Below are 23,334 nucleotides of genomic sequence, written 5' to 3' on the forward strand. Positions count from 1 at the left end.
TTACAGATCAACAATCCACATGTTTTTTTTATTACCCAAACCTTTACCGATATACCTGTGGTGAGTATAAATATAAATAAAACATTGCAAAGATAACCCATCAAATGCCTTAAACATTTTAATAAGGAGACGGAGTGTGAACACAGGAGTCATCCCAGAGTCATTATAAACCACGTTCGTAGCCCCACTCCACAAAAGGTGGCAGTTAAGCAATTAAAACACTATATCAGATACCACTGACGTCCCTCATTACTGCAATATTTAAAAGTGTTTGAAGAGGCACGATTTTAATAACTTTAAAATTCAGGTCATTCCTGCCTTACACAGCGCGCGCGCGCACGCACACACACACACACACACACACACACACACACACACACACACACACACACACACAAACACACACACACACACACAAACACAGCACACACGCACAGCACACACGCACAGCACACACACACAGCACACACGCACAGCACACACGCACAGCACACACACATATACACACACACACACACAGCACACACACACACACACACACACACACACACACACACACACACACAGCACACACACACACACACACACACACACACACAGCACACACACACACACAGCACACACACAGCACACACACATATACACACACACACACAGCACACACACACACACACACACACACACACACACACACACACACACACACACACACAGCACAGCACACACACACACACACACACACACACACACACACACACAGCACACACACACACACCACACACACACACACAGCACACACACAGCACACACACAGCACACACACACACACACAGCACACACACACACACATACACACACACACACACAGCACACACACACACACCAGTGAACAGGCGGGGCCAGGAGCTATGACTTGACCCCTGAAATCACAGTTGAGTACAATTAGGTGAGTACTTTTATTTTTTGCTGCATTAAAATTTGTACTGTGGTGTACTGAAGTAGAGGAGGCTAGGCTTATTGGATTCAGGGATAAGTTTCTACATGTAGTCAAGATAATGTGTGTCTCGCCAGGAATATTTAAAACATAAATATTATCCTCCACTGTGTGGGTTTGTGGACACACACAGCACATGTTCGTGTGTATATACACACAATCTTCAAAGACTACACATAGTTCTCTAGAGTCTGTGCACACATGGACTGGTCTACGTTATACATGTACACATAGCTCGGTGAAGGTTTTAGATACATACACAGGTCTGTGTAGGAAATGAGATGCACCCAAAGCTCTGTGTAGGTTTTACATGTACACATAACTAAATGTTAGGTGTATAAGAACGTCTGTTTTACGTTTATAGGTGCACACACGACTCTACATAGATGTTAACACGCACACGTTCTTATATGTACAATTATATACGCACACACAAATCTGTGATTAATTTGTTTTTAATTTTGAAGTTAAAAGACGACAACGCTCGTGGTGTTCCACTTTCATTATTATTAGTTCAACTGTAAACTCCTTCCCAGGATGAGACCCACAACACTAACACAGGAACCTACTTACTGCTAGGTGAACAGAAACTAATGAACATTCTGATTTCACTTCATTGTAACAAGTTCTTGGCTGCCTTTTGGCCAGCCACGCCTCAATTGTAGAGAGTATATTTCCTCCAATACCCTGTGCTGCCACTTAACACTTTTGTGGGACTATTAAAACCTTACTGATATAAAGATAAACAAGTGGGGCCCGTGGCCTGGTAGGCAAAACTCCCGCTTCACACGCTGAAGGTCCCCGGTTCGATTCCCGGCAAGGGTTGGAACATTGGGCGTGTTTAATTACACCCGTTGTCCCTGTTCACCCATAAGTAAAATCGGTACCTGGGTGTTAGTCGACTGGTGTGGGTCGCACCCTGGGACAAAACTGACTCTAATTGGCCCGAAATGCTCTGCATAACAAGGGTCTTTCTATATAGTAGTATGGCATTAATGTCAGCTAGGTCTGTATACCTTGTATATGTACTTGTAGAAATAAAGATATTTATTCATTCAAAGAACTTGCCAACAGGTCCAGCCTAACCTGGTTAATTAAACCTTCTGGTTGTGCACCTGATGCTCAGCACTGAGCTGCCAGATGAGCACACACCTCTCCAAGAGAATGGCCTTTGTAAATCAGGCAAAGAAATGTGTCCGTTTGAGATGGAAGACTTGAGTAAGGGAACGAGGAAGATACTGTTAAGAATTCAGTTGTTGAGGCAGCTTCAAAGGTTTCGTCACAGCAGGACTGGAGTTACTATCACTTAGGAGGAGAAAGTGTGTAGTATGAGAGGAAGAGGACAAGCTAGGGTTACATATACTGGAGACTGGCTTCTTGACGACCTCCTTAGACACGATGGGTCGTCTCAGGCTGGATATGAGGGTCGTCGTGAGTGTCGTGGAAGAGCAGCGCTGACATTACTTACTGGAGGGTAAAGGTGGAGGGTAAAACTACCTCCCTCCCTCCCTCCATCTATGTTGGAAGGAGAGGGGTTGATGATGGAGGGTAATTCTGCCTCCCTCCCTCCCTCTATACCTTTGAAGGTTTTCGAGAGTTCTCCTACTCTCACAGCCCGACTCTAGGCCAAGCTTGTCTGGTGTATGCCTGATCAACCTGGTTGTTACTGTCGGTGGCCTGCTGGCCCATATACCAATCACAGCCTGGTTGATCTGGCACTTGGTGGAAGTACATGTCAGATTTCCTCTTGAAAACTTCTACACTTGGTAACATAATGAACAGAAGATGCAGAAGATAAAGGAACAAGGCAAAGGGGGTTGAGGGAAGAAGAAATTAAAAGAAGCAAAGATGAAAGAGAAGAAGCAAGCAAAAAGAGATAAAATGGGGAAGACAGGTAAGATGGGGGGAAGAAAAATGAGCACTTACCTTACAGATGCCATAAAATCTTGTGTTGAGCGAACCTCATTAATCTTATTACTGCTAAAACAGTGTGAAGGAAGACTAGGAGGAGGAGGAGGAGGAGGAGGAGGAGGAGAAGGAGGAGGAGGAGGAGGAGAAGGAGAAGGGAAAGGAGGAAAACAAGGAGGTAGAGAAGAATGCAAGAAGGAGGAGGAAGGCGAGGAGGAGGAGGAAGGCAAGAAGAAGAGGAAGAAAGCAAGGAGGAGGAGGAGGAAGAGACGTGGAGTTTGAAGATAAGAAAAGCACTGGGCCCAGGTCAGTCAGGAATCTACACACTATATAAATCCTTCACAGACGCTACTACAATCAGCATGAGAGTGACAACCACTGAGGTCATGGCACATCTCCGCGCTGATATAAACCAGGTCTTGCAGTGGGCCGCAGAAAACAATGTGATTTTCAATGAGGACAAATTTCAGTTACTCTGAGTGTAAGCATTACAAAAGGTTGACTCAGACGTGCACATAAACAACTGTGGTATATGATAGGCTGGGAAGTATAAGGTTGACCTTCACAAATCTAAACAAAGACTCCAAGTCTCTCTTCACCACATATGTGTAAGAAGTAGGGTAAGGGAGGGAGGGAGGGAAAGAGGAAGAAACGGATGGAGGAGAGAGAGAGAGAGAGAGAGAGAGAGAGAGAGAGAGAGAGAGAGAGAGAGAGACAGAACCTGACGAACCATTATCCAACCAAACACAGAGGAAAGTTCTAGAAAGTACAAGAGTACGTCTCCAGACTGGTGGCCGGACAGCAAGGCTTGAGCCACGAGGTAAGACACGCAGGAGAGACATGATAACTACGTACAAGATACTCCAGGGACAAAGAAAGTGTAGACAAGGACATATTCAGTACCAGGAAGGAATTCTCTCGTTTAACAAACTGACTCACCCAAACTGCTTGGCGACACTAATAAAATCAATATAACAGCTACAAGTCAATACATACGACCGGGTTCAGTTTAGTGCCGCATACACCACACACAATTTTCTCTCTCTCTCTCTCTCTCTCTCTCTCTCTCTCTCTCTCTCTCTCTCTCTCTCTCTCTACATATATATATATATATATATATATATATATATATATATATATATATATATATAAACACTGATCTCTGGCTGAAGGAGACTCGAACCTACGAACCTTGGAACAAGGTACGCAGTGCTATACCAAACTCACCACACTTTGATCCAAGGCAGCCAGCTTTCAGGGAGAAGGCTTACAGCTTTTCATCTCATCCCCTGCATGCATCAACCTTACTAGAGATTTTAACAATGCAAGGAATTAGCAAGAGCAGGCGAAATGTACACAAACACTGATCTCTTGCAAATTTCTTACATTGTTAAAATCTCTAGTAAGGTTGATGCATGCAGGGGATGAGATGAAAAGCTGTAAGCCTTCTCCCTGAAAGCTGGCTGCCTTGGAGCAAAGTGTGGTGAGTTTGGTATAGCACTGCGTACCTTGTTCCAAGGTTCGTAGGTTCGAGTCTCCTTCAGCCAGAGATCAGTGTTTATATATATATATATATATATATATATATATATATATATATATATATATATATATATATATATATATATGTCGTGCCGAATAGGCAGAACTTGCGATCTTGGCTTTAATAGCAACGTTCATCTTGCCATATAGAACAAACGAAAATTTGTGTATGCAATAATTTCGCCAAAATCATTCTGAACCTAACGAAAAAAAAAATTTCACTGTGTTTGTTTAGTATTAAATTACTGTAAACAAATCTAAAATATATTTAGTTGGGTTAGGCTAAAATAAATTGCGCTTGTTATAATAAGGTTAGGTAAGTTTTCTAAGATTCTTTTGGTGCAAAATAAAAAAATTTTACATAAACATTAATGAAAAAAAATATATATCTTTAAACATATAAGAGAAATTTTCAGAAAGAACTTAATTTTAAATGAGTTCTTGCTAATTGACCAGTTTTACATATTCGGCACGACATATATATATGCAATAAGATCACAATAAACAGGTGATATCACAATATGCAGAACAACCATTGTGAAAAAATAGTGAAATTCCAAGCGATTTCGTGACTTCTCACATTATCAAGGAATATTTTTTCACAGTGGTTGTCAGTCCTCGGCACAGTTGCATCAATTCTTTTCTCTGAATTAACAACCTCCGTCAACAACTGTTTGGCTGGGCGGATCCCAGAAGAAATTAAACCCTTCTTTTTCGGAGCCTCATTATGAGCTTTGAAGAAGGATGGGGGTATCAGATCCATTGCTGTTGGTAACACTCTTCGCCGGCTCGTTGCCAAAGCAGCAGTAAGAAACATTCGCGTAGAAGCCGCTAGTTTACTCCATCCAAACCAAGTGGGTTTGATGTCTCTCAAGGCAGTGAAGCGGCAGCTCAGGGACTTAACAAAAGACAAGGCCGTAGTCAAACCTGACTTTATAAATACCTTTAATATACTGAAAACAGATGTGGTCTTGCCAGCTATTCGGGATCAGTTCCCCAGTCTTTTTCCTTTCATTTCACTTGGCTACAGCAAACCCTCAATTCTTCTGTTTGGCGAACATGAAATTCCCTCATCAGAGGGTGTTCAGCAGGGTGACCCACTCGCTCCGTTTCTCTTCTGCTTTGCAGTAAGAGAACTATGCGCAAGCTCAACATCTGGTACCTGGATGATGGAACTCTGACAGGTACAGAAGAGTCCCTGCTAGAGGACGTACAACAGGTGAAGACACAGGAAGAAGCCTTAGAACTCATCCTCAATCTCTCCAAGTGAAAAATCATCACAACCAACCAGGTAATAATTACAGCTGTGCGAACAATCGTTCCTGAAGTCTCTACTACCACTCCATCCAACAGCACCCTCTTGGGAGCACCACTGGGTCATCAGGCCATCAACACAGTCCTCAAGGACAAACTGAATGACCTGAAGAGAATTGAGCGAGAGAATAAGTGATCTTGATGCCCATGATGCCCTGTATCTCCTCACAAGGTGTCTTACCTTGCCAAGACTCACTCACTTCTTGAGGTGCGCAACTTCTTTCGACAACCTAACACTTAGCGAATATGACTCACTCCTGAGATCTATCTTTAAAAGGCACTGAATCTGTCACTGGAAGATCAGCAATGGAATCAAGCAACTCTCCCAGTGCGACTGGGAGGTATAGGGATGCGCAAGGCAACGCAGGTAGCTTTACCTGCATTTCTGTCCTCGTGCATGGCTTCCAGTGGACTTGTCAAGGCTATTGTCCCGGAACGCTTGAGAGGTGCGGCAGGAGCTCAAGACCCAATGCTTACTGAAGGGACACCCTTGCAGACTCCTCCAGCAGACCAGCTCCCTCCCCCCCCATAGAGCACAAACAGTCCCACTGGGACAAACCGATCATGGAAAAAATTGCCAGCACAATGCTCAGCAAAGTTCTTCTCCTAGCGGAGAAGGCACCACATTCGAGAGATTTCCTTTTAGTTGTTCTCAATTCCTCTCTGGGCACTCGACTCGACCATTCGGATTGGTGTTGCTCTTCGCCTAGCCGCCCCCATACTCACCGAACATAGGTGCATTTTCAGCAGGGCGTCGGCTAATCAATTCGGACTTCATGGTCTCGTGTGTCATACATCAGAAAGGAAGTATGCTAGACATGAGGAGGTTAACGACACCATAAAGAGAAGTCTCGCCACAGCCCGTTGCCCAGCTCAATGGGAACCCCAAGTATGGAGGTGCGACGGAAGTTAAAAGCGTCCAGATGGAGCCACTATGCTACCCTGGAAGGATGGCAAGCAGACTGCCTGGGACTACACTTGTGATTCCAGGTTGGCGAACACCTACTTGCCATACTTTGAAGTTGAAGGGGGTGGAGCCGCCAGTTACAGGGAGACCTAGAAGATCTGCAAATATGGAGACCTACCCCCTTCCTATAACTTCGTCCCAGTAGAGTCGGAGACCCTTGGAGCATGGGGCAAATGTGCCTAAAGCTCTTCAGAGAGCTGGGTGAAAAGCTCATCACAGAAACCAAGAATCATAGAGCGGCCAGTTTCCTCTTTCAGAGACTCAGTGTTGTGATCCAGAGGGAAAATGCCTGCAGCATTCTGGGCACGCGGCCCACCACCAGGAAGCTAGATGAAGTGTTTGAGATGGAGGCTCTGAGATGTTATGTTGTTCTCATTTCTATTGTATCTTTGTTAATGTATTTTATTTATAAATAAAGTTTACATAGAATACATGGGGTGGTAAAAGAAAATATTCAAACGCTCCAGAGAGAATCTCAAGTTTTCCTTGAAGTAAGTTTATTCTTTCCTCTGAGGATGAGGGTCCCCAGCCCAATTCCAGAGGTGGTAGGTACCTCCCTCCCTCTCTCTCCCTTTCTCTCTCTTTCTCTCTCTCTCTCTCTCTTCTCTCTCTCTCTTCTCTCTCTCTTCTCTCTCTATCTCTCTCTCTCTATATATAAATATATATATATATATATATATATATATATATATATATATATATATATATATATATATATATATATATATATATATATATATATATACACTGATCTCTGGCTGAAGGAGACTCGTCACTACAATCCTTGGAACAAGGTACGCAGTGCTTTACCAATCTTCCCACACTGGACCAATACCTTGGAGTCCAGCTTGCGCTAGACTTTGATCCAAGGTAGCCAGCTTTCAGGGAGAAGGCTTACAGCTTTTTATCTCATCCCCTGCATGCATCAGCCTTACTAGATGCATGCAGGGGATGAGATGAAAAGCTGTAAGCCTTGTCCCTGAAAGCTGGCTGCCTTGGATCAAAGTCTAGCGCAAGCTGGACTCCAAGGTATTGGTCCAGTGTGGGTAGATTGGTAAAGCACTGCGTACCTTGTTCCAAGGTTCGTAGGTTCGAGTCTCCTTCAGCCAGAGATCAGTGTCTGTGTATATTTCGCCTGCTCTTGCGAATTCCTTGCATATATATATATATATATATATATATATATATATATATATATATATATATATATATATATATATATATATATATATATATATATATATATATAGAGAGAGAGAGAGAGAGAGAGAGAGAGAGAGAGAACAACAGTGCGACTAACAGATCGACTGGTGTTGTTGTAGCCCGCCTCTTGACGAACGAAAATTCACGACGCTCTAACCCACGGGACCATACAATCCTCCAGATTGTTATTGATTAAATACCACTCGTTCGTGGTTACAATACTATATATATATATATATATATATATATATATATATATATATATATATATATATATTCAACAAGTTGGCCGTCTCCCACCTAGGCAGGGTGACCCAAAAAGAAAGAAAATCCCCAAAAGGAAATACTTTCATCATCATTCAACACTTTCACTTCACTCATACATAATCACTGTCTTTGCAGAGGCACCCAGATACAACAGTTTAGAAGCATATATAAAGATATATAACATCCCTTCCAAGAGCCAATATCCCAAACCCCTCCTTCAAAGTGCAGGCATTGTACTTCCCATTTCCAGTACTCAAGTCCGGCTATGTAAAAATAACCGGTTTCCCTGACTCATTCACTAAATATTACCCTGCTCACACTCCAACAGCTCGTCAGGTCACAAAAACTATTCGTCTCCATTCACTCTTATCTAACACGCTCACGCACGCTTGCTGGAAGTCCAAGCTCCTCCCCCACAAAACCTCCTTTACATCCTCCCTCCATCCTTTTTGAGGATGATCCCTACCCTGCTTTCCTTCCCCTTTCTACTTTGATCCATTCTCTCTAAATGACCAAACCACCTCAACAACCCCTCTTCAGCCCTCTAATATTTATTTTTATTAACTCCAAACCTTCTCCTAATTTCCACACTCCGAATTCTCTGCATAATATTCGCACCACACATTGCCCTTAGACAGGACATCTCCACTGCCTTCAACCGCCTCCTCGCTGCAGCATTTACAACCCAAGCTTCACATCCATATAAGAGTGTTGGTACTACTATACTTTCATACATTCCCTTCTTTGCCTCCACAGATAATGTTTTCTGTCTCCACATATACCTCAACGCACCTACCTGGAGGTTATTCCGGGGATCAACGCCCCCGCGGCCCGGTCCATGACCAGGCCTCCCGATGGATCAGGGCCTGATCAACTAGGCTGTTACTGCTGGCCGCACGCAGTCCAACGTACGAGCCACAGCCCGGCTGATCCGGCACTAACTTTAGGTATCTGTCCAGCTCTCTCTTGAAGGCAGCCAGGGGTTTATTGGCAATTCCCCTAATGCTTGATGGGAGGCTGTTGAACAGTTTTGGGCCCCGGACACTTATGGTGTTTTCTCTTAGTGTACCAATGGCGCCCCTACTTTTTATTGGCGGCATTTTGCATCGCCTGCCCAGTCTTTTACTTTCGTAGGGAGTGATTTCTGTGTGCAGATTTGGGACCATTCCTTCCAAGATTTTCCAAGTGTAGATTATGATATATCTCTCCCTCCTGCGTTCCAACGAGTACAAGTCAAGTGCTTCCAAGCGTTCCCAGTAGTTAAGGTGCTTGACAGAACTTATACGTGCAGTAAAGGATCTCTGTACACTCTCTAGATCTGCGATTTCACCTGCTTTGAATGGAGATGTTAATGTACAGCAGTATTCCAGCCTAGAGAGAACAAGTGATTTGAAAAGGATCATCATGGGCTTGGCATCTCTCGTTTTGAAAGTTCTCATTATCCATCCTATCACCTTTTTTTCATCAATTCTATAGTTAACTTCATCCTTCATAAACTCATCCGCTGACATGTCAACTCCCAAATATCTGAAAACATTCACTTCTTCCATACTCCCTCTCTCCAATGTGATATCCAATTTTTCTTTATCTAAATCGTTTGACACCCTCATCACCTTTTATCTATGTTCATTTTCAACTTTCTACCTTTAAACACTCTCCCAAACTCATCCACTAACATTTGCAGCTTTTCTTTAGAATCTCCCATAAGCACAGTATCATCAGCAAAAAGTAACTGTGTCAACTCCCTTTTTGTACTTGATTCCCCATAATTTAATCCTACCCCTCTCCCCAACACCCTAGCATTTACCTCCTTCACAACCTCATCTATAAATATATTAAACAACCATGGTAACATTAGACATCCCTGTCTAAGACCTACTTTTACCGGGAAGTAGTCTCCCTCTCTTCTACACACTCTAACCTGAGCCTCACTATCCTCATAAAAACTCTTTACAGCATTTAATAACTTACCACCTATTCCATATACTTGCAACATCTACCACATTGCTTCCCTATCCAATGAGAGCTTCCCTACCTTTATGTAAATACTGTTCACATATATGCTTCAATGTAAACACTTGATCTACACATCTACTACCCACTCTAAAGCCTCCTTCCTCATCTGCAATCCTACTTCCTGTCTTATCTCTAATTCTCTCAATAATAACCCTACTGTACACCTTTCCTGGTATACTTAGTAAACTTATTCCCCTATAATTTTTACAATCTCTTTTGTTCCCCTTCCCTTTATATAAAGGAACTATACATGCTCTCTGCCAATCCCTATGTACTTTCCCCTCTTTCATACATTTATTAAACAAAAATACCAACTACTCCAACACTATATATCCCCCTGCTTTTAACATTTCTGTCATGATCCTGTCAGTTCCAGCTATTTTACCCCCTTTCATTCAACTTAATGCCTCACGCACCTCCCCCACACTCACATCTTGCTCTTCTTCACTCCAGTGCATGAAATTACCGCCTCCCTTTCCTCATCGACATTTAAAAGTTCCTCCAATATATATATATATATATATATATATATATATATATATATATATATATATATATATATATATATATATATATATATATATATATATATATGTGTGTGTGTGTGTGTGTGTGTGTGTGTGTGTGTGTGTGTGTGTGTTTTCTATTCTCTATTTGGATTGATAAACCCCCTGGTGGGCGAAACGTCTCCTTAATAAATGTCCTAATTAGTGCTTGTTTTTGTTAATCTCTATTTACAATTTAAGTTTGGGTGATTCAGTGCTTGACAGAAGCAATGGTACTGTTTCCTCTTGAACACTCCTAGCTTTCTTCCGATATTGTTTCTTATCTGCTGGCAGCAACTTCAAGTCTTGGAGTACTGATGTTGACACAGTGTTCTCGTACAGTGCCCTTAGCCTCCCTGCTTTTCATCGAGTTTATCCTACACTTCCTCCACGATAGCCTCCAGATATACTAATGATGTGATGTTAAATTTAAAATTCCCAACATCCAGAACAGCACAACTAACATGATACCACAATTATACGCATAGACAGAGAAGAAAGACCAGAACAGAGTGTCTATACAACTAAGTACAAGAGAAGTACTGTGGGCTACAACTCACAAAGTACTCAAGACAGGACACAAGCCAGCTTCACCCAGTTTCACCAGTTTAAATGGAAACAAGACAAAGACCATTTTATTCGTGTATCATATTAGTTATATATTTAATATCTGTTTGTGACTGTGGGGGTCATCGCCCCCGCTTCTCCCCCTCAAACTAACTCTTATCAACTGGAAAGAAAATATTACCAGAACAAAAGCTATTAATAAACATACAATATAAATAAATGAATACTGACTGTAACTAGAAGTTCGCACATTTTATCAGGCATATCGCATGTTCATAAGCCAGAAAAAAAAAAGAGACGCGACACTCCTGCCAAGGTGAAAAATATTTAACAGTCTTCCGTTTGACACAGGTATAACAATGTTGTGTAAGCTACCAGGATGGGGAGGTACGTATAACCTCACTCCCGCACGACTATAATAGTTTGCTTTACGTTAGCTGTACTACCCAGAGCGTATTGATTTCCCCAGATGCCTTGCATGCAACCCCTATGTTGGTGTTATTGCATGCATGACTGATGGTAACACAAGCCAGGGTTACAAAGCCTCCAGCTTGATCTCCTCCAACACCACAACAAGGCGGAAACACCCACACCAACACCACGGCAAGGTGGAAACACCCACACCAACACCACAACAAGGTGGAAACACCCACACCAACACCACAACAAGGTGGAAACACCCACAACAACACCACGGCGCAAGGTGGAAACACCCACACCAACACCACAACAAGGTGGAAACACCCACACCAACACCACAACAAGGCGGAAACACCCACACCAACACCACGGCGCAAGGTGGAAACACCCACACCAACACCACAACAAGGTGGAAACACCCACACCAACACCACAACAAGGTGGAAACACCCACACCAACACCACAACAAGGTGGAAACACCCACAACAACACCACAGCATGGTGGAAACACCCACACCAACACCACAGCATGGTGGAAACACCCACACCAACACCACAGCAAGGTACAAACACCCACACCAACACTACAGCAAGGTGGAAATACCAACACCACAGCAAGGTGGAAATACCCACACCAACACCACAGCAAGGTGGAAACACCCACACCACAGCAAGGTGGAAACACCCACACCAACACCACAACAAGGTGGAAACACCCACACCAACACCACAGCAAGGTGGAAACACCCACACCAACACCACAGCAAGGTGGAAACACCCACACCAACACCACAAGGTGGAAACACCCACACCAACACCACAACAAGGTGGAAACACCCACACCAACACCACAACAAGGTGGAAACACCCACACCCACACCACAACAAGGTGGAAACACCCACACCAACACCACAACAAGGTGGAAACACCCACACCAACACCACAACAAGGTGGAAACGCCCACACCAACACCACAACAAGGTGGAAACACCCACACCAACACCACAACAAGGTGGAAACACCCACACCAACACCACAACAAGGTGGAAACACCCACACCAACACCACAACAAGGTGGAAACACCCACACCAACACCACAACAAGGTGGAAACACCCACACCAACACCACAACAAGGTGGAAACACCCACACCAACACCACAACAAGGTGGAAACACCCACACCAACACCACAACAAGGTGGAAACACCCACACCAACATAGTACAAACAGGAACAAAGTGTCAGAACTCCGAGGACCAGGAACAAGGAAACATAGTTGAAAGTTAAATATACAGTTGAGAAACAGGGACGTTAGGGAGTATATTTTTTTCAGTCTCAGGGCAGTAGAGAAGTGGAATAAACTGTATGTGGAAGTGGTGGAGGCAAACTTTAAACACGCTTTTACGAGTAGGTATGATAAGGTTCATCCTCTCAACTACCATAGTAGTGTCAGTAAAGATATCTTAACAAAGAAACAGAGCCAGAAGTCACAAATCGCTCCCTCAACCATAAATCGGCGTGAACATAAACCCAAATATCCTGGGTTTGCCTCACTTGAAAAAAAAAGCGTAGGTGTTAAAACACAAAAGTCACTAGAGAGAAGTGCAGATGTTAAAACATGAGAGCCACTAGAGAGAAGTTTAGGTAGTAAAACATGAGAGAGGACGCGTGGGAAACACATTTTGAGGGTAAACACGGACTAAATGATAAAATGTTGAGTTACAAACGAACCGCATCATCTACATGTAACTGAGTTCTCATGATAGTTATACACGAGTAAAATCTTGTGTACTCACATGAGAACTCACCTAGAAGTACTTGCAGGGGTCGAGTCACAGCTCGTGGCGCCGCAGTACTGATTCCTGGTCTCAAGGGCTTGATCATACCTACTGGACCTGTGCCCAAGGAAACAATATTATTTCTAAGGATAACATAAATTTTAAAAGAAACGTTAGTCCAAACAAGGAAGCCTCTTTTATCTTGCTTTACACAGATGAAAGCTCAAAACGCTTGAGTGAGCAACCATCACACCCACAGGGTACATACTGACACCAGAGGTTAGTGACAATAACATCTAAGGATGAGGAAAGTGAAACTTAGTAGAGCCCTTGATAATAACAATGCAGACACCTCGCCAACACAAAATAAACTTGCAAGTACACGTGAATATTAATAGACTGAGGAGGGTACAGGTGCTCTGTCAGACCTTGACAGTAATATTACACAGGGTTCGGAAGTAAACTGTGTACAAACCGAGGCCTTGGCTTCCTTTCCTCGCACAGAATCCAATGCCTCCGAGGTCATAAGAGACCACGAAGTAATCCATCAAATAAACCAAAATAAACTAGTTAAAAACAATTATGTTAGACCACTTATACACACAAACTTTACATTAACTAATACCAAAAACTCGAGTGAAACAAATGAAACAGTGGGTAAGTCAAACAGAATAGTGGGCACTGTGTCCTGGATGTTGGCAAGTTTAGAGAGACTGGTGCGGAAATGACATGTAAATACGACCATCCAAAGAAATGACAAAAAATCTTCTACATACAGAGAGGCGTATGTCGTTCCACGACCTGCAACATTTTCCACCCAAAATTCTGTTGCAGCTCAATAAACGAGAAAAAATTATACGACAAAAACTGTCTTACAAACAACATGAACAAAACAAGGTGAGTTGAGCCTTGTATGTTATACTGACCCTGGCCATGAGTCGAACCTTGTATACCATAGTGACCCTGGCCATGAGTCGAGCCTTGTATGTTATACTGACCCTAACCATGAGTCGAACCTTGTATGTTATACTGACCCTGCCCGTGAGTCGAACCTTGTATGTTATACTGACCCTGGCCATGCAAGCAACAAGCAAGCAAGTGCAGGTAAGATCCCAATGGGATGAGCGGGGAAGACGGGACAGACGAAGAATAGCGCTGGAGAGGAGTGTTCTTAGTCGTAGAAATAGAGCCAGGGCTTGACCCAGCAGCTAAGGCGATCGTGGGACAGACTTGGAGAAAAAACGGGAAGAAAGCAAGCTGTGTATGGAACTGAACTTCTCCAGGCTGAGGGACCGACAACCCCAAATTCCACGACCTCAAGGGCGATGGACCGACCACACCGCCCCCACACCTCCACTGCTCCCGCCCACCTTCTGTACTGAAGAAGCCTACTGTGTAGGCGAAACGCCCCGGAACAAAGTCGCCCATCTGTTGCCTATATGTCTCACCCACCAGTCTCGTGGTAGGTGAGGTCTTTGAGTCTCGAGAGCTGGAAGTTTCCAGGTCGCAGGAGAGGGCATCAGACATGTGGGAGGTTATTTTAGTAGTTGAGGAGGCAGGTTTGCAGTGGAGCCATTTGCAAACTTCTTGAAGCTGCTCCTGGAGAGGTGGTATAGCGTTGTCTTGTTGGAAAAAGTGAAACGAAGAGGCTTGATGAACTCAAGAACTTGCGTGAGTGTGAAGTGAAGAGGTGATTCGCAGGCATACTTGACTGTTCCATCACCAAGGCCTTTGTATAGTTCAGAGCAGGTCATGGTGTCAGCGTTCGAGGGAGAGGTGTAGAAAGTAAGGTTTTCCCAAGAGGGTGTGCTGGAGTCGTCGCTGTCTGCTTCGTCGGGGGATTCGTCAGGAAATTCTTGTTCAATTGTTTCTACAGTGATTGTGTCAAGAGGAGGCTGGGAGTCTAGAGTATTTGCGGTCTGGCTGGTTGTTGGTGGTTGTTGAGAAGTGGCAGTGGTCACTGGGCGTGGTTCAGGAGTGTTTTTTGGGGCAGAGTTAGGATTTGGGCCTGAAGTTGATGTGAAGTTAGCGATGTTTGGGATAATCTTGAGGAAGTCCTGTGATGTTGGCGAGTCAGGAAAGTTGAATGACGGCATGTTGTTAAGACGGAATAGTTCGTTAATTGTAGTGTTGAATGTGCCTGGGTTTGCTGCATTTGCAAGGTGTGCATACATCATGCAGTACAACACCTTAGAGGGAGCAGCGTCAGGGAGTGCAGAAAGGGAATTGCTGGATAGAGATGACTGCTGTGTGGCTTGTAGAATTCTGGTGGTGTCCGACTGGAGTTTTGAAATGGCGGTGTATGTCGGCGATTTGGGACTATTCTTCTTGGTTTCTTCTTTAATTTTTTTCGACATTACTTCTTTTCGTAGTGGCCATTTAGCTGCAAGGGTATGATGAGTACCCTTGCAGTTAAGACATGTTGGAGTGGCATTGGTGGTGGTGTAGCTTTGAAGTTGTGACCTTCTTTTCCACAGGTAGAACAGAACTTTTTGTCTTTAATGGGGCAGTCCTATGTTGAATGTTGATAAGAGTAACAGTTCCAACAGGGAGAGACATGGGCAAAACGTTCAGGTTCAATGTGGCGTGGATGTATGTGGTAATATGAGATAGCTAGTCCATTAGCGAGTGCTTGGGTAGCCATATCTATGTTTGAAAAGGTGATTTTGATCATAGATGAGGCATTGGGAATTCGTGTGATGGTGTCTACAGAGGCCCAGGTGTTTTGGTCTTCGATAGAGGTCTTCAGTTCATCCGTTGGAATAGATGTGATTATCTTATCCAATTGTTTAACAAAAACTGAACGTTTCGCCAGCAAGGAGGGAGACGGTGATATGATGAATTGTCGGTCCCGTAATGTGTTCATTGCAGTGTCGTCCATAAGTTTAGCTGCTTCACTGTCGTCGGTGCAGACGACAATAAAGGAATCCTTGAGTGAGTGGATCGCTGTGAATTTGAGATGTAGGCAGGTCCTCATAGCGGCAACAAGTAATAGTTTAGTGGAATCATTTATAACACCACTAGCTGGTTTGATTTTAACACGATGTGCGAACATTGTCGAACAGGTAGAGGTTACCCTCCCCAACGGGAATCGTAGGGAGACTGGGCCATGAGTCGAACCTTGTATGTTATACTGACCCTGGCCATGAGTCGAACCTTGTATACCATAGTGGCCCTGGCAATGAGTCGAGCCTTGCATGTCATACTGATCCTGCCCATGAGTCGAACCTTGTATGTTATACTGACTCTGGCCATGAGTCGAACCTTGTATGTTATACTGACCCTGGCCATGAGTCGAACCTTGTATACCATAGTGGCCCTGGCCATGAGTCGAGCCTTGTATGTTATACTGACCCTGGCCATGAGTCGAACCTTGTATACCATAGTGGCCCTGGCCATGAGTCGAGCCTTGTATGTTATACTGACCCTGGCCATGAGTCGAGCCTTGTATGTTATACTGACCCTGGCCATGAGTCGAACCTTGTATGTTATACTGACCCTGGCCATGAGTCGAACCTTGTATGTTATACTGACCCTGGCCATGAGTCAAGCCTTGTATGTTATACTGACTCTGGCCATGAGTCGAACCTTGTATGTTATACTGACCCTGGCCATGAGTCGAACCTTGTATACCATAGTGACCCTGGCCATGAGTCGAACCTTGTATGTTATACTGACCCTGGCCATGAGTCGAACCTTGTATACCATACTGACCCTGGCCATGAGTCAAGCCTTGCATGTCATACTGACCCTGGCCATGAGTCAAGCCTTGCATGTCATACTGACATTACAATCATACAGACACCGGAGACTATTTAGTGCCAAGAAACGAAAAAGACTGACAAGAAATTATAAGAATGTAACACCACCTGAGAGCCATGTTGGACAGTAAACAAAGCCAGTGACTGGCTTATCACAGCCACATATATTAATGACAACAAAATAACAATTAATGCATCAATTATGTTTACAAATATACAAGATCTCAAACCAAGAAATAACAAAAAAAAAAAAACCTGTTTATTAGTGGGCTCGTCACCGAGTCAAATGCAATTTTTATAGTTTTTAAGGAAATCCATATTATAGACTATTTTAACAAAACAACGAAATACAGATATCTGGGTAGAGTATACTTCGACGTGACGGGTGAAACAGATATCTGGGAAGAGTATACTTCGACGTGACGGGTGAAACAGATATCTGGGTAGAGTATACTTCGACGTGACGGGTGAAACAGATATCTGGGAAGAGTATACCTCGACGTGACGGGTGAAACAGATATCTGGGTAGAGTATACTTCGACGTGACGGGTGAAACAGACAGCGAGGAAAAGACAACATCTGTGTTAGAGTCGTTCATTTGTACTGAGTTCATTATAATTATTATTATAATCAAGGGGGAAGCGCTAAACCCGGAGGATTATACAGCGCCTGGGGGGGGGGATGTGGAAGGCATTCAGGCTTAATTCGGGGAACTGGAGCACAGATACAATTCCCTAAATCAAGAGCCCCTCACCAACATCAAGGAACCTTCCTTGAGGGGGGTACTGCGAGCAAAACGGGACAAATGAATAAGTAGAAGTTTTGGAGGTAAAGACTGAAAATTAGAATAAAGTTATTGTACTTGTATATAAACCATCATATGCAATTTTCCAGCGGTTTAAAGACCAGCTACTAAAAACCAAAGTCCTGTCCTTAAAAATTCCTCAAATCCGCTGCCTGGTGATTTCAACTTAAAACAGCTAAAATGGAAGAATGTAGTAATTATTGTACTAGCCGAGAGAATTCCAGGAGGCACTTTGGTATGAACTGTGTCACAAAAATGATCTATTAAATCTGTAATTGATTTAAATCAGCAAATAGTTGACCCGACTAGACTAGAAAATGATGATCTGGTATGAAATATAATTGTCGAAAACAGTAAACTCAGACCACAACCCAGTCCAGGTTCAAACTTGCATGCAGACGGGTCCTGAGCAGCATAACAGTTATCAGGATGTTTTCACCAAAGTTAACTTTTAACAACAAAAACATCAATTGGGATCAAATAAATCATGTCCTTAACGAAACCTTCTGTGATGATATACTGAAGAAGATGGATCTGAACCAGAGTCTAAAGTGGATCAGTTTTGTGGCACTCTAAGTATACTAGAGGCAAACACCACTAAAGAAAAAGACAAGATGTAAGCTAGAAAGACAGAGGCGCTCCCTCGACAGGCGAAGACGAAGAATCACAGAACTTCTCAAGGTTGCTAGACTACCTTAAGAGCAGAATGAAACGCTGACTACAGAAACAGAAAATATTTAACATAGTTTTAATGAACCTTACGAAGTCCAGGAAAGACAGATGGAGCTAAAAGCAATTAATGACAATGAAAAAAAGCCAAAACATCTCTACTTACATGCAAAATCTAGATTCAGTATCAAACAAGACAAGACTCACATATCAACATCTCCAAAATTTCCGACACAACATTAACCCCACTTGACTGAAACAACCATCAACAGCATGCCCGTACACTGTCCCGGACCCAAACTCATGGAACTGATGCCACTCCATGGTCATGAGGAACACCTATCATGTGCCTTAAATATTCTATGGACACGGGGGCCATTCCACAGTCATTAAAAACAACACTGAACTACAAACCATCAGCACTAACGTCCATTATAACAATATTTGAAACTTATAAAAGAGCAAGATCGCTGACCTCGTGGATTCACAACACTTTCACAACCCAGGGCAGCATGGTCTCTCCTGCCTGCCCCTAGCATCTACTGTATCACTACTACATGGTCTTGGATGCGCTAGAAAACAAACAAAATGCAGCTGCAGTATACATGGACTTTGCCAAATCCCTCAATAAATGCGATCATGGCATGGTATAATAATGCACAAAATATACGTCACAGTGAAAAGCTCTGTTCCCTACGGCATAACACTCGCCCCATCCTTTTCCTCATCCTTATATCCAACACAGACAGGGACATAACTTATAGCACCATTTCATCCTGTGCATGAGAGTGGCGTCCATGGAGGACGCTAAACCTCCAAGTGGATATAAACCAAATCTTCCAGTGAGCCACAAAAAAACAATATGATATTCATCGAGGATAAATTTCAGTTACTTCGTTATGGAAAATTAAGCCAAGAAATAAAACAAAGTATAAAACTAATTACACAATATAACGAAAAGTTAAGTTGAAGGACTTAAGAGTGAAAACATCAGAGGATCTCGCTTTCAATTATCACATCAATGTCCTGTATAGTCCTTGTGGCTTAGCGCTTCTTTTTGATTATAATAATAATAATAACACATCAATGTCATTATCACAATCTTGAGGAAAATAATTAGATGGATAACGAAAAACCTTAAAAACAAGAAATGCCAAGCGAAAGATGGTCCTTGTTAAATCACTTGTCCTCTCTACCCTGGATTATTGTTATACATTAACAGCCCCTTTTAAAACAGGGTAAACTGCAGACCTAGAAAATGCGCAGATGCCTTCACTGCTTATGTAAACTGTGAAGAACCCAAATTATTGGGAATGTTTGACGTCCCTTGACATGTACTCTCTGGAACGTCAGCAAGAAAAATAAATCATAATTTACACCTGAAAGATTCTAGAGGGATTGTTCATAAATCTACACACAAAAATCACTCCCTACAAAGGCAAAAGGCTCGGCAGACAGTGCAATGAGGAAACTAGGAGATAATATAAGTGTCAGGAACCCAAGACTTTTCAAGAGCCTCGCATCACATGTAAGGAGAACTACTAGCAAACTCTCGGCTGTCTTCAAGAGGGAGCTTGATATGTTCCTTAAGTCAGTTCCCGATTAGTCATGCTGTGATTCGTATGTTGGACTGCGTGAGGCCAGCAGTATCAGACTGGTTGATCAGGCCTGATCCACCAGTCCTGGTGTGGGACCGGGCCGAGGAGGCGTTGAACCCCCCGACATCCTTCAAGTACTGCTACTTCCTCTAGTCACGTTACAGGGCCTTCCACTTACCATCCCTATGGTTGATCTGTCTTGAGTCGCCGCCATTTTCAGCAGCCTCTGAGCCACGACTTAGTAAAGCCGGTCATATACCTATCACCTGTTTAGTTTTTTATTTTAGAGAACAATACACAACTAATCCGCAACTAAGAGACTGAAACTTATCGCTAGTTAATGGTCCAAATCGGACCGAAATGTCGTCATAACTTTCGTTCTCCTATATGAGGGTTGCGTTTTCATTTCAGGCTGTTGCTGTTGTCGGTCCGCTATCCCACATAACCATCATAGCTTGGTTGATCTAGCACTTGAAGGTAGTGATCCAGGTTTCTCTGGCAATATTTCTAATATCTGCTGTTAGCAGGTTGAAGAGTCTTGGACCACACATGTTGACACCTGCCAGGAGTCAGGTAAGGTGGTCTCACCTACCTCTGCGTGTTTACAGTGCCGCAGCCTCGCTCGTTTTTTTTCACCGTCAAACATCAAAGAGAAGGCGTCAGCAAACACGTCCACCATGTGTGTTTGTGACAACACGTGGTGTGTTTGTGACAACACGTGGTGTGTTTGTGACAAGTTGTATGCTTGTGACAACACGTGGTGTGTTTGTGACAACACGTGGTGTGTTTGTGACAACACGTGGTGTGTTTGTGACAACACGTGGTGTGTTTGTGACAACACGTGGTGTGTTTGTGACAACACGTGGTGTGTTTGTGACAACACGTGGTGTGTTTGTGACAACACGTGGTGTGTTTGTGACAACACGTGGTGTGTTTGTGACAACACGTGGTGTGTTTGTGACAACACGTGGTGTGTTTGTGACAACGCGTGGTGTGTTTGTGACAACGCGTGGTGTGTTTGTGACAACACGTGGTGTGTTTGTGACAACACGTGGTGTGTTTGTGACAACACGTGGTGTGTTTGTGACAACACGTGGTGTGTTTGTGACAACACGTGGTGTGTTTGTGACAACACGTGGTGTGTTTGTGACAACACGTGGTGTGTTTGTGACAACATGTGGTGTGTTTGTGACAACACGTGGTGTGTTTGTGATAACACGTGGCGTGTTTGTGACAACACGTGGCGTGTTTGTGACAACACGTGGTGTGTTTGTGACAACACGTGGTGTGTTTGTGACAACACGTGGTGTGTTTGTGACAACACGTGGCGTGTTTGTGATAACACGTGGTGTGTTTGTGACAACACGTGGCGTGTTTGTGACAACACGTGGTGTGTTTGTGACAACACGTGGCGTGTTTGTGACAACACGTGGTGTGTTTGTGACAACACGTGGTGTGTTTGTGACAACACGTGGTGTGTTTGTGACAACACGTGGTGTGTTTGTGACAACACGTGGCGTGTTTGTGACAACGCGTGGTGTGTTTGTGACAACGCGTGGTGTGTTTGTGACAACACGTGGTGTGTTTGTGATACCACGTGGTGTGCTTGTGACAACACGTGATGTGCTTGTGACAACACGTGGTGTGTTTGTGACAACAAGTTGTATGCTTGTGACAACACGTGGTGTGTTTGTGACAACACGTGGTGTGTTTGTGACAACACGTGGTGTGTTTGTGACAACACGTGGTGTGCTTGAGACAACACGTGGTGTGTTTGTGACAACACGTGGTGTGTTTGTGACAAGTTGTATGTTTGTGACAACACGTGGTGTGCTTGTGACAACATATGTTTGTGTGTGTGTGTGTGTGTGTGTACGAGCGCGCATGCGCGTGTCAACACGACGTCACAATGATCAGGTGACTCCAGGTCACCACTGGTCATCAGATTTGGGAGGTTTTTCGATTCCCGCAGCCCGGCTTCATGCCAAGCTCTTCAACTAATCGTGTGCTCAACCAGGCTGTTGCTGTTGGCGGCCCGCTGGCCCATATATCCATCACAGGCTAATTAATCTGGCATGGGGGGAAGGGGGTAGTGATCCAGTTTCCTTAGGACAATTGAGTCGTCAAACTCGCTAGCCATGGTTTCAATCCCTCCCCCATCTTCATTAGGCACCCCCCTCTATTCAACTCTTCAGAAAGTACTGCAAGACGTTCCGCGTAGGCAGTAAACCATCTCTGTATATTTTCCAGTTCTGATATCTCTCCTGCCTTGAACGGTGCCGTTAACACTGAACAGTATTCTGAACCGGAGAGTACAAGTAATATGAACAGTGTCACCATTTAGTGAGGGAAGGTGGAAATATAGTGAGAGAAGATAGGAATAGTGGGAAAGGGGAAGGGATGAATAGTGAGGGAAGAGATGAATAGTGAGGGAACGGATGAACAGAAAGGGAAGGGATGGATAGTGAGGGGAAAGTAAGAATAGTGAGGGAAGGTAGGAACATAATCAAGGCAGAAACGAAGTGAAGAGCAGGATAAGTCAAAAGTAGCGAGAGAATAGAGAATTAGGGGGAAGAGAATAGTTTGGGAGGGAAATGTGAAGCGAGGGAATAGCATGAGGGGGAAAAAGAGGGAAGGAGGAAGGCAGACACCACTAGGTGGGTTATATATAGAGGGAAGCTGACGAAACCCTTGTTTCAATAAACACAGCCCAGATGCCCCGCTTCATGCAAGATGGAACCCTCATGGCGGTGGTAGTGATGGTGAGGTGGTGGTAACAATGGTGGTAGTGATGGTGAGGTGGTGGTTACAATGGTGGTAGTGAGGGTGAGGTGGTGATAACAATGGTGGTAGTGATGGTGAGGTGGTGGTTACAATGGCGGTAGTGAGGGTGAGGTGGTGGTAACAATGGTGGTAGTGATGGTGAGGTGGTAGTAACAATGGTGGTAGTGGTGGTGAGGTGGTAACAATGGTGTTAG

At 43.7% G+C, this 23,334-nt stretch overlaps 1 protein-coding gene across 5 annotated transcripts in view; it reads right to left on the reverse strand.

The window, feature by feature from the left end:
* Positions 1-23,334, reverse strand: part of Galphao (G protein alpha o subunit) — a 705,635-nt gene that overhangs the window by 306,083 nt on the left and 376,218 nt on the right. The window lies entirely within an intron of this gene.

This window comes from Cherax quadricarinatus, chromosome 15 (assembly GCF_038502225.1).
Source record: "Cherax quadricarinatus isolate ZL_2023a chromosome 15, ASM3850222v1, whole genome shotgun sequence".
Lineage (NCBI taxonomy): Eukaryota > Metazoa > Arthropoda > Malacostraca > Decapoda > Parastacidae > Cherax > Cherax quadricarinatus.